We start from the raw sequence: 14,796 nt of genomic DNA, 5'->3' as shown, positions 1-14,796 counted from the left end.
TGGGGCAGGAAGAGGAAGAGAGCCCTCTGAGAGCTTCACTCAGTGCCGCCAATTTAGATGGATGACTGAATTCCCTTGGTGTAGCAGAAGTCAAATCAAAGAGTAAGACTAACCCCACACCTTTCTTTGGGAAACGTGGACAGTGTCACAGATAAATGCTTTGAAAGACTGAGACTTTAGAAAACAGAGAGTTTTAAGGTAGAAATTATTCTGACGCACTGTTTGCAAATTCAGTTTATATTCACTGAGTCCTGTAACATACTGAGATTACTAATTAGCTTTTCCCTTATTAAAAGTACAGTGTAATACTACCTTTCCAAATAGAAATGCTGGGCTGATTCTCAGGAAATAAGTGGTAATATGAATACAAACAAATGTTAGTATTTGTACATGAATCCGTCCTTCATGCCTACCTATGTTGAAAATCATGGCACACACTAGTGATGGCAATCAGTACAAACCCAGGATACAATTAAGCCAGGTCCACAGGGAGGGTCCTATAAAACTGAATTTTTAGACTCTTTAATAAATCAGTACTTAAACTTATGGTTGGCTCCTCCCATATTTCTCCTGCATCCTCTGGAAAGTCAGACAAACACAGCTGTTTCCTGTACAATGGTGTCTTTGTACCTCAACAAACAGTACAAGCTTCCTGCTGTCTTCTCCCCTGGTATACAGAATTTCAGGGCTCAGACAGAAAGCATTGCTGCCTGGCCATGTGCTCAGTCCCACGTGGCCTTCTGGCTCTTCCAGAAATACAGGGTTTGAAAAATTCCCATGCTTTCCCTCACAGCATTTCCCTACAATGAACACATGGAGACAGCAGTGGAAGGGCCTGGAGAGAGGAAGCCGGAAAGAGAGCTGGTTGTCTAGTAACAGCAGATCCTCTGGTACGTGTCTGGTGAGAAAGGGAACTTTGAGGAAAATGTTTTGTGGGATACAGGAGAAAGTCAACTGGGGAGGAAATAAAAGACCTGAAATCAGAGAGAAAAAAAAGAGAGAGAGAGAAGAGATGTTCTTCCTCACGTCTTTCAGTATTCCTATCTAGAAGAAAACATCTCAGATAATCCACACCAAACTATTAAGCATTGTCTAATATGTAGTTCTCCCCCACACAGGAATTTCCTATATCAAGAACATAGAGACACTACCTCAAATGATAAAGTTGTATATAAACTGTAAACAGAACTATATGTCTAAGATTTTTTTTTCAGAAACCCTACCCTTAATGTGAACATTTCACCAGTTTCTGGTATTCAGAATTGCTGATACAAAGTACATAACCATAACCAAACTAATCTTATATGAATAATTGTCAGTTCTTCTGTTTATCTGTTAATTTGTACCTTGCTTTATAGTTGTTCCTATTATCATTTTCTAATTTTCTACTTGAATAATTTGTTATTCCTTAGGCTAAGATCACTTTGAAAATCAGAATCGTAGAATCATAGAAAGGCTTGGGTTGGAAGGGACCTTAAAGATCATTGAGTTCCAATTCCCCTGCCATGGACAAGGTTGCCACCCACTAGATCAGGCTGCCCAGGGTCCCGTCCAGCCTGGCTTTGAACACCTTCAGGTGTGGGGCACACACAGTTCTCTGGGAAACCTGTGCCAGTGTCTCACTATCCCCTGAGTAAAGAATTTCTTCCTAACACCAAACATTATATCTTCATTCTTTTAGTTTAAAGCCATGCCTGCTTGTCCTATCACTACACTCCCTAATGAAGAGTCCCACTCCAGCTTTCCTGTAGGTCCCCTTTAAGTACTGAAATGTTGCAGTGAGATCTCTCTGCGGCCTTCTCTTCTCCAAGCTGAACTAGCCAAGCTGCTTCAGCCTTTCTTTGTAGGAGAGGTGCTCCAGCCCTCTGGATATCCTCATAGGCCTCCTTTGGACTCACTCCAACAGGTGCATGTCCTTCTTATGCTGGGAGCCCCATGGCTGGACACAGTATTTTGTGTGGGGTCTCACAAGAGTGGATTTGAGGAGGACAGTCATCTCCCTCACCCTGCTGGCCACTCTTCTTTTGATGCAACTCAGAATAAGGTTGGCTTTCTGGGCTGCAAGCGCACACTGCTGGCTCATGTTGAGTCAATCGAGTTTCCATCAACCAACGCCCTCAACATCCTTCTCAGGGCTGCTTTCAGTCCATTCTCTGCCCAGCCTCTGTCTTGGCTTGGGATTGTCCCAACCCCAGTGTAGGACACTGCACTTTGTCTTGATGAATTTAAAGTCAGACTGAGTCTTGGTAAGTATAGTATTTGTTCCTTATTTTTAACCAACTAAGATCAGACAAACAATGTCTGGAATATGTATGCACATTAATAATGTCAGTGTACATTTTGTGAGCGACTGTCATCACAATAAAACACACCACTCAATTTAACACTGTGTTCAATGTTCACAGGACAGAACCTGAGGACAAATTGTAGATGTTTGATTATATTAACATTTTATGTGAAGTGTTAAAAGGTCACAGTTTGTTACCTAAAGTTCTTGAATATTATTGAAGTGTTGAAGGCTGCAGAACTGACAAGAAAATCACATGAAACACTGATTCAGAACTGGAATTCCATGGACAATTACATTTCATAATTCTCTTTGATTTTCCAGGTATAGACCTGCCATCTCAGTGCACATACATACAAAATTATTCACTGGGCAGCAAAATCTCAAAGTGAGGGTAACATGGGCTTTGAATACAAAACCACTTTGGACTTATAAATATTGCTGTATTTTCATACAAAAAATCAAATTTTTTTGTTATATTTCATTGCATAAAATATTATGAAAATATTGCTATTTTCATGACAATACGTAGTACATTTATTAGTTTGACAATACTTACTCTGACAATACAATTAAAGACCTGATTTCTGTGTTTGTAACACACAGGAAAATGCAACAAAACAGCATTATTTTGAAGTTGGTAATGTAGTTCTGTGCGTGTGACCAGAAGCACCATTCTCAAAAATCCTACCACTTAATAAAGCCTCATCCTGTCTTCTCATGTATTCTGAGCTTCCACTTAAAAAATGAAAATCTGCAGCGTGATAGATTGAGTAGCTCAGTAAATAATAATGTTACTTTGACTGCATTAATATGACTTATATTTTAGCATATCTGATTATTTCTGTTTCATAGCAGCAGAAGGATAAACTGGTCCAAAATTTGCTAGGCTTCTGTTGAGCTTTCCTTATTTTTCTTTGGCTGAGACAGGAAACGAAAGTACTAAGCTATTGTCTCAAATTGCGCAAGTGATTGCATTCTTTGAAAACCGTTATCTGCATGAAATCTTTCATGGCAGGAAATTACAAACAGAGAGAAATTCCTTCACGATTAAAAAAAAAAAAAGAGAGAGACAATTTTCAATGCTTGTTCTAAAGTATACAAGGTGTCACAAATACAGAGTCAGTGGTCAATCTGATTCCAGATACATGCCCTGGCAGTAGACTGATTTATTGGGAAGAAGACTAAGGGTATGACAGAGTAAGGAAAAAGGAAGTTGTCTGAAATATCTGTAGTTAGATTTTCTTTCAGTCAATCTGTAATTTCTGATCATTAGTCACTGAGAAGAAATACATAAGGAAAAGGAACAGAAAAATATATGCACGTCTAGTTCAGAGAGAAAAACCGTGCAGTGAAATACTAAGAAACCCATATCTGCCATTCACATCATCACTTATGACTGCTTTGGAAACATCTGCCTAACAAGAATATTGGTCCATAAACTTTTTCTCAGGCTGATGTACAAGACAATTTAAGCTACCAATGAATATTATGTTGCGTCTTGCTGCAAAAGATGTTAAGTAGCAAAATAAAACTTAGAAAACACAGTGGCCTAGATCCTAGAAGATACATTTTTTTCACTGAACTTTTTTAAGCCACATGTTTTAAATGATTCATCTAAAGGCCAATGATTCATGCTGAGAGACTGACTTTTGTCAGCTTAAGCTGCTTCAGACATTCTGAGGCCGTGGTCAGTATATGACCTTCCTGAACTCAAGTGGGTTGCCCCAGAAACTCCACGTTTCTGAAGAAAAGGAACTTTATTATCTTCAGAGCTGGGTCACATTCTTATCTGTCATGTCACAACAGTAGTTTTAGCAACTTGTATGATATATTTTAAAAAACAACAACAAACACGGAGAATTCCACCTGTATAAAATATTTCATATTTCAGCTTCATAATATTGCAGCATGTTTGCCAAAGTTAAAAAATTCCTGGCTGTACCAACGAACTGCCATACTTCAGCTCTTTTCTCTAAAGACCATAAAATGTGAAAGTCACCTCAGTTTTCACTTTTCCTTGTCAAGATGCTTTTATTTAAGACTTCTGGAGAACTGCACCTCCCTTCCCACTTGCAGCCATCTTCTTACTCTCTGCCCCTTCTGATGCTGTCTGTCTGCCAGTACCTGCTGTTACCTATTTAACAGCATTGCAGAATTCCAAGTAGTCATAAATTACAGCCTTTACACTTGACGATAACTTCTTTAATTCATTTATGTCAGTGACATAATTGATCACCCTTTTTTACCACCAAATGTGTTGTCCCACTGTTCAAAAGAATAGACATTTTATTGGGCTTATTTCTCACTCAATTATCAAGGTAGGATAACAATGAGAAAACTGTGATTTTCTGTGCCATATTTTCTTTCTTCTGCTGTCTTCAAGTATCTTTCATGCCTTTATGACAGTATAGCAACCCTTAATAATTTATTCTGTTAAAATTCAACGTATCATCAAATGAAGGTGAATAAGCTAATTCTGATGGAATTCATACCATCTCCTTGATCTGCTTTCAAGAAATGCTGCCTTTGCAGCTGTATTAATCATGATTTAAATGTATGTGTTCTGCCCTCATATATCAGGAGTGGTACACCTTTCCGTAGATGTAATTAACTCAGTCTGGCCTGTGGCAAATCATGAAGTGGGTACGTCAGTCTGTGAGTGGCTGAGTGGTCTCACTCTCATCCTTGTGTGATTCTTCATGGGCTTGGCAGCAGGCATTCAGAAAATGCTACATTTTCAAGTTATGCTACTTATAAGCATATCTTGCAGATAGTGACCTCTCAAATTGACACTATGACCAAAAGAGGAATTCAGAGAAGATTACAACAGCATTTGAATACTAGGAGGATTTAATTACTGAATATATGAGTTACCAGTTATGTTTTTGTTTTATTGAACTAGGATTTTATACTCATTTTATGTTTGGAATCTAGTTTTATATAAGCACAAAATTACCACAGCTGTTGAGATAAGACAGTAAATGAGTGAGGCACTCATTTAATGAGGCCCTGGCACAGGTTGCCCAGAGAAGATGTGGTGCCCCATCCCTGGAGGCACCCAAGGCCAGGTTGGATGGGGCCCTGGGCAGCCTGAGCTGGTGGGTGGCAGCCCTGCCCGTGGCAGGGGTTGGAGCTCAGTGATCTTTAAGATCCGTTCCAACCTAACCCATTCTATGATTCTACATGATTCTATAAAGTCCTGAACTTCTCATAATGACATGATATGATACACAAATATTTATGCAATAACATATGCTATGCTATGATTGCTCAAGAATTTGGGGAAAAATATAAATAATTTGTGAAATATATAGCTATACTGAGATGGCTGTTGTTTTCCGGAACTGGTTTCCAAAGTCTGTGCTTTTACTGTTCTCTCTGTTTGCTCCTGAGGACCACATAAGCGTGGACAAGGCTGCTTGCAGCATCAAGAAATGCATTCATGCAGTGCAGCGCATGGCTCCGCAGGAGGCTGGCACATCCCAGGAGCTGAATGGAGAGCAGAGGTGGTGGCTGTGGGCTGGAAGCCAGCACTGCTGCTGAGGGAAAAAAAACGGCCCAGAATAAATGCCTTCACTACATACATTTAGAAATGTTAGAGTCAGCTCAACAGTAAGGGAACAAAAGTGTTTATTGTGAATATCTATGGAAGAAATATGAAAAAAAAAAGTTTTACTCAAAAAAGTTTGAATTAAATAATTAAACCCTTGTAGTTTATTCTCATGCTCAAAAATACAGGAGATGTTTCTGATAAAGAGTGGCTTTCAGAATGACATAGCTCGTTCATTAGGCTTTGCTGACTTCCAGGATGCAGAGAAACACGGCAGATATTTTGATAGTAGCAATGTTGTATGGAGATTCTGTCACATCAGGGGGGGCACACAGGCACAAAGGCACTTTGTGATCTACCTTCTCTGTACATTAGTTGAGGCTGAAGTGGTTATTTAATTTGCATATTTAGGAAATTATTATGTCCTTGTACAACAACAAATATTTCATGCATGTACAAGAAGGCTTTTATTTTAACATCCAGAGAAAATTCCTGTGGGACAGTAATTCCACAAACAGCAGAATATTGTTAGCATGATTAAGCATGACTAAGAAGACTCTTACTTAAGCTGTTAAATTAAACAGACATATCACATCATATCTGTCATGTAAAATAGTTGGAGGAAGAAAGGGAAAACTGGAGAAGTAGCTATACATAGACACAAATTTTAATTTCTGAAGAGCTTCATGGGCTGAAGGAGGACATGGAAATGAAATAAAAATGTAATTGCAACAACATGCACTTACTTACATCTCCTTTTTGTAATTATACTTTGGTTCTTAATTAGTGGTTTTAACAGGATATCTTATGCCATTATTCAGAGAATTATGTATCAAATATGATGACCACATACTTGTATGTCACATAGCAAATATCACCCAATTTCTCTGCTCAAAAAAGGGAACAAAACGAAACTAGAACTTCACAATAGATAAGTGGTTAGATAGAGAGACAGAGAGATGCGAGCATAGATAAAACTTGAGATCTATCATACAACACGTGCTGACTGAAAAAAGCCACACTCTTAAATCCCTTTAGTAAGTGTCATTGTTTTGTAGATCATACACTTAGGGAAAAAAAGGGAGAAAAACTATGTAATTATGGCGGTTAAATCATGGATTTACGCAACTCCATATGCAGCTGGGGCAATTTGTGATCATTGTTTCTGAGGCCAGAAGTAGCCCCTTGAACACCCATCATGCAGGGCTTAGCTAGCTCATTATGCATTGGACTTGAAGGCCTTGATTCTGCTGAGGACAAGCAATTTTGCCCCAGAGCTGCAGCAAGTGGCCTGCCACACAACAAAGCCTTGGCTTTAGGGCCAGGCTGGAGCTGAGAAGTTGTGTATGGCAGCTACAGCACCTTGAGCCTTGCAAACAGAGACAACACCCCATGCATCCTCCAGACCATTTGGGGACCTTTCAGTGGAGAGGATCAGTGGTATGCCAGAACTATGAGCTGGACTCTGGAGTTTATCTGGTTTTGTTTATGCACTGTGTTTTTGTGTAAAGTTTTGCCTTGCTGTACCAGGGAAGAATTTCCGTCATCTCTTTGCCTACAGTCAGAGCAGTGTCATTAGGTGCGTTAACTACTGAAGCTTTGTGCTGAGTGTTTGATTTCACCTGTTTTCTTATTTCTCTTGTTTGTTTCTTTGGTTTACCCATTTTTTCATGGCATGAATCAGCACTACAGTTAAGCACCAGCCCTGCACGAGTTCAGTGAGATTTAGCACTTGCTTAGCGTTGGGCCCATCGTAACGGTTTAGCTCAACAGCAAGCTCTAAGCAGAACCCCAGTGTGAGAGAGGAGCCAATGCTTTAGTTGTTATGGGCTACAGGACTTCACATTTCCACTTTCTGCCACACCGAATCCCACAAGAACTTAATTATGTGTTGTTCGTTGTTTTTTTTTTTTTTTTTTTTTTTTTTTTTTTTTTTTTTTTTTTTTTTTTTTTTTTTTTTTTTTTTTTTGCTGGAATCTAAACTTACATTCGTGGTTGCAGAACTAAATGTCTGTTTTCAACTATCCTTGTTCAAAGAGTGTGTTCATGAATAAAAAACTTCTGGCTGTTTGCTGCAGCATTCCAACATAGAGTGTAAGCAAACAGACAAATTAAAGTGAATTGGAGCTTTCAGTCCCTTCTCCAGCACAGCCATCCCCGGTGAATTTAACTGTATAAATGAATAAATCTCTTCTTTTAAACAACTGCTGAAAAAGAGAAAACATTGAAAATAGTACCAGTAGCTGTTCAGCACTCTCTATTCAGAAATGGTTTCAGCTCTTCACAGGAAGAGCTCTGAGACTCTAAATGGACCTCTCTGTGCTTCAGAAAGGACTCCTTAAACAATAGGGAATTTACACGTTTCTCCACAGGTATAAGCATAAATACACTGGATATGTTTGATTGGTTTTCATTTATTCTGTTGCTCTTTCACATCCTTCCAGCATTTAATAACATTTAGGGAACTTTGTATGACTGTTACCTGCAGTGGTGTGTATAGAACCTCTTAAATAGTCAGATTGTTGCAAAGGACACTCAGTGTAGTAATGAATCAACAAGACTGAGCTGCACAACAGAAGCACACTGCGTTTTGGGACTGTAGGTGTTGTGGCAGATCTTTGGTTACGACACCTGGATAATTGTTAATGACAGGCTGTGTATTCCTGAGCTGCTGTACGCCCACGGCCATGGGCCCTACAAAGAGACCTTTGTGGATACAAGCAAGGCCTCCTGCTGCTCTGCTGCCAGCACACTGTGATCACTGAGCCCGCATTTCAGAGAGTATTAACCCATCCTCACACAGAGCAGGAAGCCAGGAGACCTCACACTGAGAGTGCAGAGAGCAACCTTGCACACAAGGCTCTGAATGGTAAGTTTGCTGCAGGCACACGGTCCTTCTCTGGAAACAGATAACACGTATCTGCCTGCTCACTAGTGGAATGGTAAGCTAGAGGCAGCGTTGCCCACAGCTGCAAGTAAATGTCAGCTTCTCTGTACAGCTCCATGCCTTGCCCAAGCTGTGCGTGCAAGAGGCTGAGCTTGTTTCTTCTGTGCTTCACTTCCAGGTGGCACAGTCTCACCCTGGGTGGGATCGGAAACAAGCAAGACTTACAGAAATGTGAATCTAAATGAGAGCCACATGCAAAATGATGGCTGTGCCTGCCAGCGGTCTTTTCAGTCCATGTTTTCAAGTGGTTTGATTTTCAGATGTTCCAAGTGAATACTGGTGTCTACACAGGGAACTGCAGTGTATTCTGTCTTTGAAAAACAAGATATAGACATCTGTGTGTGTATATATATATATACAGACACGCAGACTTCAGAGTCTAATTTCCTGCTTCCAGGTACAAATATTTTGACTCATGTCTCCTGTATCCACATATCCCATGACATGTATCCACGTAGAATATATACCCGAAATAAACACACGGTGCTACTCATAGCCCCAGGTGTTGTTTCCTGCATGCTAGGCACTATTAGCCGTGCTGTAGGGAGTGCCTGCCCTGAGCCCACAGCTGCTGTGTACCTGTGCTGCAATGAGCGCTTGTAGCAAGGCCGGGGACAGGCACCACACCACCTGACATCCAGGAGACCGTAGATATGCATCCAGTGTTGGTGAGATCAATAGGTCCTTCACCAGGAAAATGGAAGCAGCTGTCTGTTGTGCCTGAACTTACCCCAAGAACAAGGCTTACAGCACACAAGGCCCCTGCATCCGCAGAGATCAGAGGGGGAGCATCACCAGTGCAAAATAAAATCCATGAAGTAGCAACAAATCAACAACATTCACCGAGAAAAGTGAGGCAGCGTCATCACACTCCACACCCCTCTGTCTCCCCTCAGTCAGACGGAGCAAAACTGGTCAGAACAAGTTAATTTGTCTGAACAGGTCGGCTGGGGTGCAGAAACCTGTTGCACAGGCTTTCTTCTTGTCCCAAAGGCACATCAGATTCTGCGAAACAAAGGCCTAACTCTCAAATGCCGTGCAGCCCCTGTTTTTCTGGATGGTATGAAAATCTGCTGAAGAAAGGAACCTTTTTTGTGCAAAGAGCATGAATTTAGCTCCTGTCTTTTAAAATACAATCCAAAATATCCTGCAAACAATGAGGTATTTGCATGGCTAGGAGTTAAAATAGCACTTTCAAAAATTATCTCCATATAGAATGTACATCCTTAGGTCAGGCCTGTGTGTATTCACACCAAGTCGAAGAGAAACACTGTACGAGCTGTAATAATTCACTACTCTGAAATTGGTGTCATTTGCTTCATTATCACACATTTCATTCATACCCAAACTCAGAAAAATCTACATAAAAATGAAGTAAGCCATCTAAAAATGATCAGTGTACTTCAGCTATTGTCTTGAATTCATTTTTATTTAAATGCAAGCGGTGATCCAAGAGCTAGCACTGTACATGGAGTGACCAGTGCAATTAAGTCATGGAAAAACCTATTTCAGTACCATATACACATCTTTAAAGCACTTAGCTGTTCAGCAAATCAACAAACAATGCAAAGCAAGTGCAGAAAAAAAACAAAACAGGGAAAACATCGCAATATGGAGGTAAGGGAAGTGATGTAAGGCCTTCCTATACACAAGCTCAAGTTGCAGGTAGAGCAAGAATGCCAAGAAGAGTTTTAAAAGTTGATATAAGATGGTGTTAGCAGTTCTTAAAATACCTACCAGGTTTTCTTGTAAATTAAAAAACCAGATTCCTGTTCTTATAGACATTAAAGGAAATTTTGTAAACAGGTTTCCAAGAATGAAACTCCATCTTTTAGTGATTACTCAAGATGGATGATGGTTTCATATGAGCATCTCTCCACCGGCAATGAAACTATTCAGTCCCTTCCTCCTCCGATGATGAGGTCTCATGCTTTTAGAACTGATTCTTAATTACACTTAGAAGAAAAGAAAGTTAAATTCTAGGCAGCTGTAGGCACCTTCTTGAAAATGGTGATTTATAACAGTGGCAGCTTGGGAAACTAAGGAGCAGCAAGCTAGCTTCCTTCCTGCTCCAGCTTTTATTGTGTTTTGTTTATTGAATTAACCCATGAGAACACTGAAAACAGAGAGGGTTTTGGAACATAACTAGCATTAAAGAACTGAGCCACAATGCGGCTGACTTGTGCTTGGCCTGATAGGGTAAGAAGGGGCACAGATGGCTTTAAGGAGTTTTATGCCTTCCTATTTGTTGTATCAACATAGCCACCAAAACAAGCTACCTGCTGCTACAAGGCCTGTTCTGGCATCTGAGGACAGCTGAGATGTTCATACAGAGCAGTCCTCCACTTTCTGTGTGCCATTGCCTCCTGCATGGTTGGATATGGAGCTGCTGTGTGAGCCCTTCATGCCCCATCACTGTGTAGAGGACATTTTCTCACAAGCAGGGTCAGTCTCCATGTATTTACTTTGCAGCTTCACCAGGACAATGCAGCATCAACCACATGCATGCATGTATCATCTATTTTTAAATATACCTTTTAAACCAGAAAATGTACTTTGTAACTTCTTGATACCTGAATAAACACAGTCACTTTAGTTCTCAAAGTTTCTTAAAAACTCCCAGCTTGGGAACATACTGTATTATTACCCAGATTATATCAATACATTAATATCCTGCCTTCTGCCATCTCAAATATTTTGTATTTGGTCTTCGGAGGCATTTTATTATAAACTTGACTCATCAAATAAAAACTGATCCTCTCCATGTACCCTTCAAAACTCCTCACATTCTTTCAAAAGAAGTTAAAGCACAATCTAAAAGGTTTTACTTTTTGAAATATATTACAGAATTATGTATAGTGCCTTATTTTTAATTAGAGAACCTACTGTCTATTATAGACCTCTAAGATGTGCCAAAATGATTTGAAATAGCAATGCTTTACCACATATTATCACTCAAATTGTAAATTACTAGTTATGTCACAAGAGGTAAATGAGGAGATATTCCCAATCAAAGTAAATCACATGCGCCAAATGGTTGTACCTTTTAGGGAGCTGAATAAAATTCCTGTGGACATGTTCTACATATTACAAAGCAGACATGTTAGGAACAAGTAAGTGATGTAATTCTTTGATGTCTGATTTAACCCTGCATACCTAATTCCTCAAATAGCTTGCATTATTCAGTAAACTCTACTTTAAGAGACTGCTATTTAAAACAGAAAAAAAAGCAGATTCTTTAGATTTCACAGTGAACCCGGTATATGATTTCCAACAAGAAGAACCTCATTGCTAATAGGAATTTTCAGACATTCACAGGCATCAGGATATTCTGAGTTAAAGGATGGGCAAGTTGGCAAGCTATGAAATAAGAAATTACAGAAGTTGTCAGGTAGAAAAATGGTTCTTTGCCAGCTAGAGAGTGGTCCATAAATTTGTCCTTGCTGAGATAAGTATATATATATTTGAAATGAAAGCTTGTAGCTCTTTGATGCAGTTGTCTAGAATCTTTGTTTTAATGACTGTATACGTCTGCAGCTGAATAAGGTTTTCCTCTTGGTGTGTATTTTGAATAGACTACCGACTGCACAAGTGAAGTTCTCATAGTTAGTTGAAGAGCCTCAAAATTTAGTAAGTATTAGACCTCAGTCCTAGGTGCAGTGGTATCTTCCCTCTCTCCAGTCCCAAAGATAAACCTAGGGGACCAGAATAGAATAGCTCCAAGGAATTTTCATTTCTTCTGGGTGATAAAGAAGACTCCATCTCCTGAACTGATTCTAAGAAATAAACCTTGAAGGAAATCTTTTATTTTTGCATTTTTTCTTCTTTTTTTCACTGTGCTGACAAAAAATAAAGAAGAAAGAAATGCTAGAGGATAGGAGGAAAATGTCTCACAGAAGCTGGTGTGTGATGCCACATGATGATTTCAAGAAAAAGCATTAAATATTATAACCATATAAATTCATGAAAATAAGAATGGTAAATGTTTATTTCATGAAGTTTAATGAAATGTCAACAATATTAACCTACAAGGACTGATCCGAAAGTAATGCCTCCCATTTTATTATATTGGCCCACTATATCAGAGATGGATGTTGGTGGTATGGCAGCAGAGGCTGAACCTTCCCACCAGTATTCCTTTACATTTTGTTGCCATGTGACAGATGGCAGCAGAGGGGCAGTCTGACAAATTGGTGTTTGACATGGAGCGCGTATGAAGCAAAGGTGTGTCATTGAATTCCTCCATGTGGAAATAATGGCACCCATTGACATTAATTGACACTTGCTGAACGTTGATGGGGACTACATAGTGGATGTGAGCACAGTGAGACAGTGAGTGGTGCATTTCAGCAGTGGTGACAGTGACATGAAAGCCAAGCCATTTTCCAGAAAGCCATGAACAGTTGTCACATCACAAAATGAAGAGTGTCTCAATCCGTTCATCCATGTGAATCAGCTAATGATGGTGACTATTGAAAAACTGTGTTTTGTAGTGAGAATTTGCTCTATCAAATAGTGTTATTGTGCTCTTTGCGTCTATTGTAGTTTCCATGGAAATAAATAGGCAGCATTCCTTTTGGAGCAACCTATATACTTCCTGGCCAAAAACTGGATCTTCCTTATATTCAAGGGATCAAATTATTTATTTTCATGCTTTTATTTTGGAAATATTCCATATGTTCATATTAATACATGGCAAAACCAGCAAATGTACTTGTTCTTAATTAGCCTACTACTTGTTTTATCATCTACAATTGACATTTCTCTGACAAGACATTGCATGTCAATTAAGAATGGTAGTCATTTCTGATGGAGAGGAATAATTTGTAACAGCAGCAAAATCTTAAATACCATGCTAAAAGTATCAAAACTCTTAAGGTACCAGATGTTCATCAGTAGGCTCCTTGTGTAATGAAACAGGATCTCATTACAAAATCAGGAAGTATGTAAATAATCCCAAAATGGTGGAAAATTTAATAAAGATAGCTCATCAACAGACTGATAGGAGTAGGAGTAATGTTATGCAAATTAGGCTCACAGTTCTACATCAAAGGAACTTGCAAAGCCAAATCAGAGAGGAAGGAACCCTTACTATCTGCAATTCAGATCGTTACTTACATCCCCACCATTACACTTAAGAAACGTTGGAGCATCCTACTATTAATTCTTAACAGTTCATACTTGCGGGGCTGAATTCTCCCCTGTTGTCATCCACTGCTTGGTGGCATTGCACCCACATGAGACTAATGGAAAGAGGTCTTTATGCTTAAGCTGTCACTGCTTCTTCTTTTCGAGAGGAATTACTGATTTACATGTTAGGGAGCAAAGTCTCAATAGTGCCAATAAAAAAAACAGCTAAAAGTGCAAGATCCATCTCTGGGATCTTTTATTAGAGGCAGAAATTGCCTCTGCCTGGAACATTCACTACATTTGATCTATTATCAAATGTCATCTAGCTCTACTATAATTCAGAATCACTCGTTAAAAACTCACCAAGGAGTAGATTCAAACAACTCTTAACAGCCATGAGAAACTTGTTCCAGTATTAACTGTAAAGGGTGAGCAAGAACACCTCTTTCCATGGTGCCCCAAAAGAACAGGCAGCAAAGGGAGGAAATCTTTACACATACATTCTTACTTCAGGACAGATTATTTCTGGACCTCTTTAGCCATCTTTGGGCCTGTCCTCAGATATGGCAACTTACCAGTGAAAGACGAGCAAGACCATGAAGCTACCATGATGATTCCCAACCGTCTCCTCAGTGTTTAACTCAATTTGGTTGTATGTGACAATCAGTATAGTATCTTTAATTAGCTTGAACATGAACTTCTTACAAAAAGAAAAGATGAACCTTCACTTCGCAAATGTTGAAAAGCCGTGGACTAGAGGACATAGATACATGATTCAAACAGCCTGATTTTTGGTTCAGAGGCATGCATCCAGCTTAGAAGTCTTCTGGCATCATAGGATTTAGGCAGAGAATTTAGCACATTTACAATTGGTAGAAA

This window comes from Numida meleagris, chromosome 2, assembly GCF_002078875.1.
Source record: "Numida meleagris isolate 19003 breed g44 Domestic line chromosome 2, NumMel1.0, whole genome shotgun sequence".
NCBI lineage: Eukaryota > Metazoa > Chordata > Aves > Galliformes > Numididae > Numida > Numida meleagris.
The sequence above is the reverse complement of the archived record's forward strand: the minus strand, read 5'-3'. Positions refer to the sequence as shown.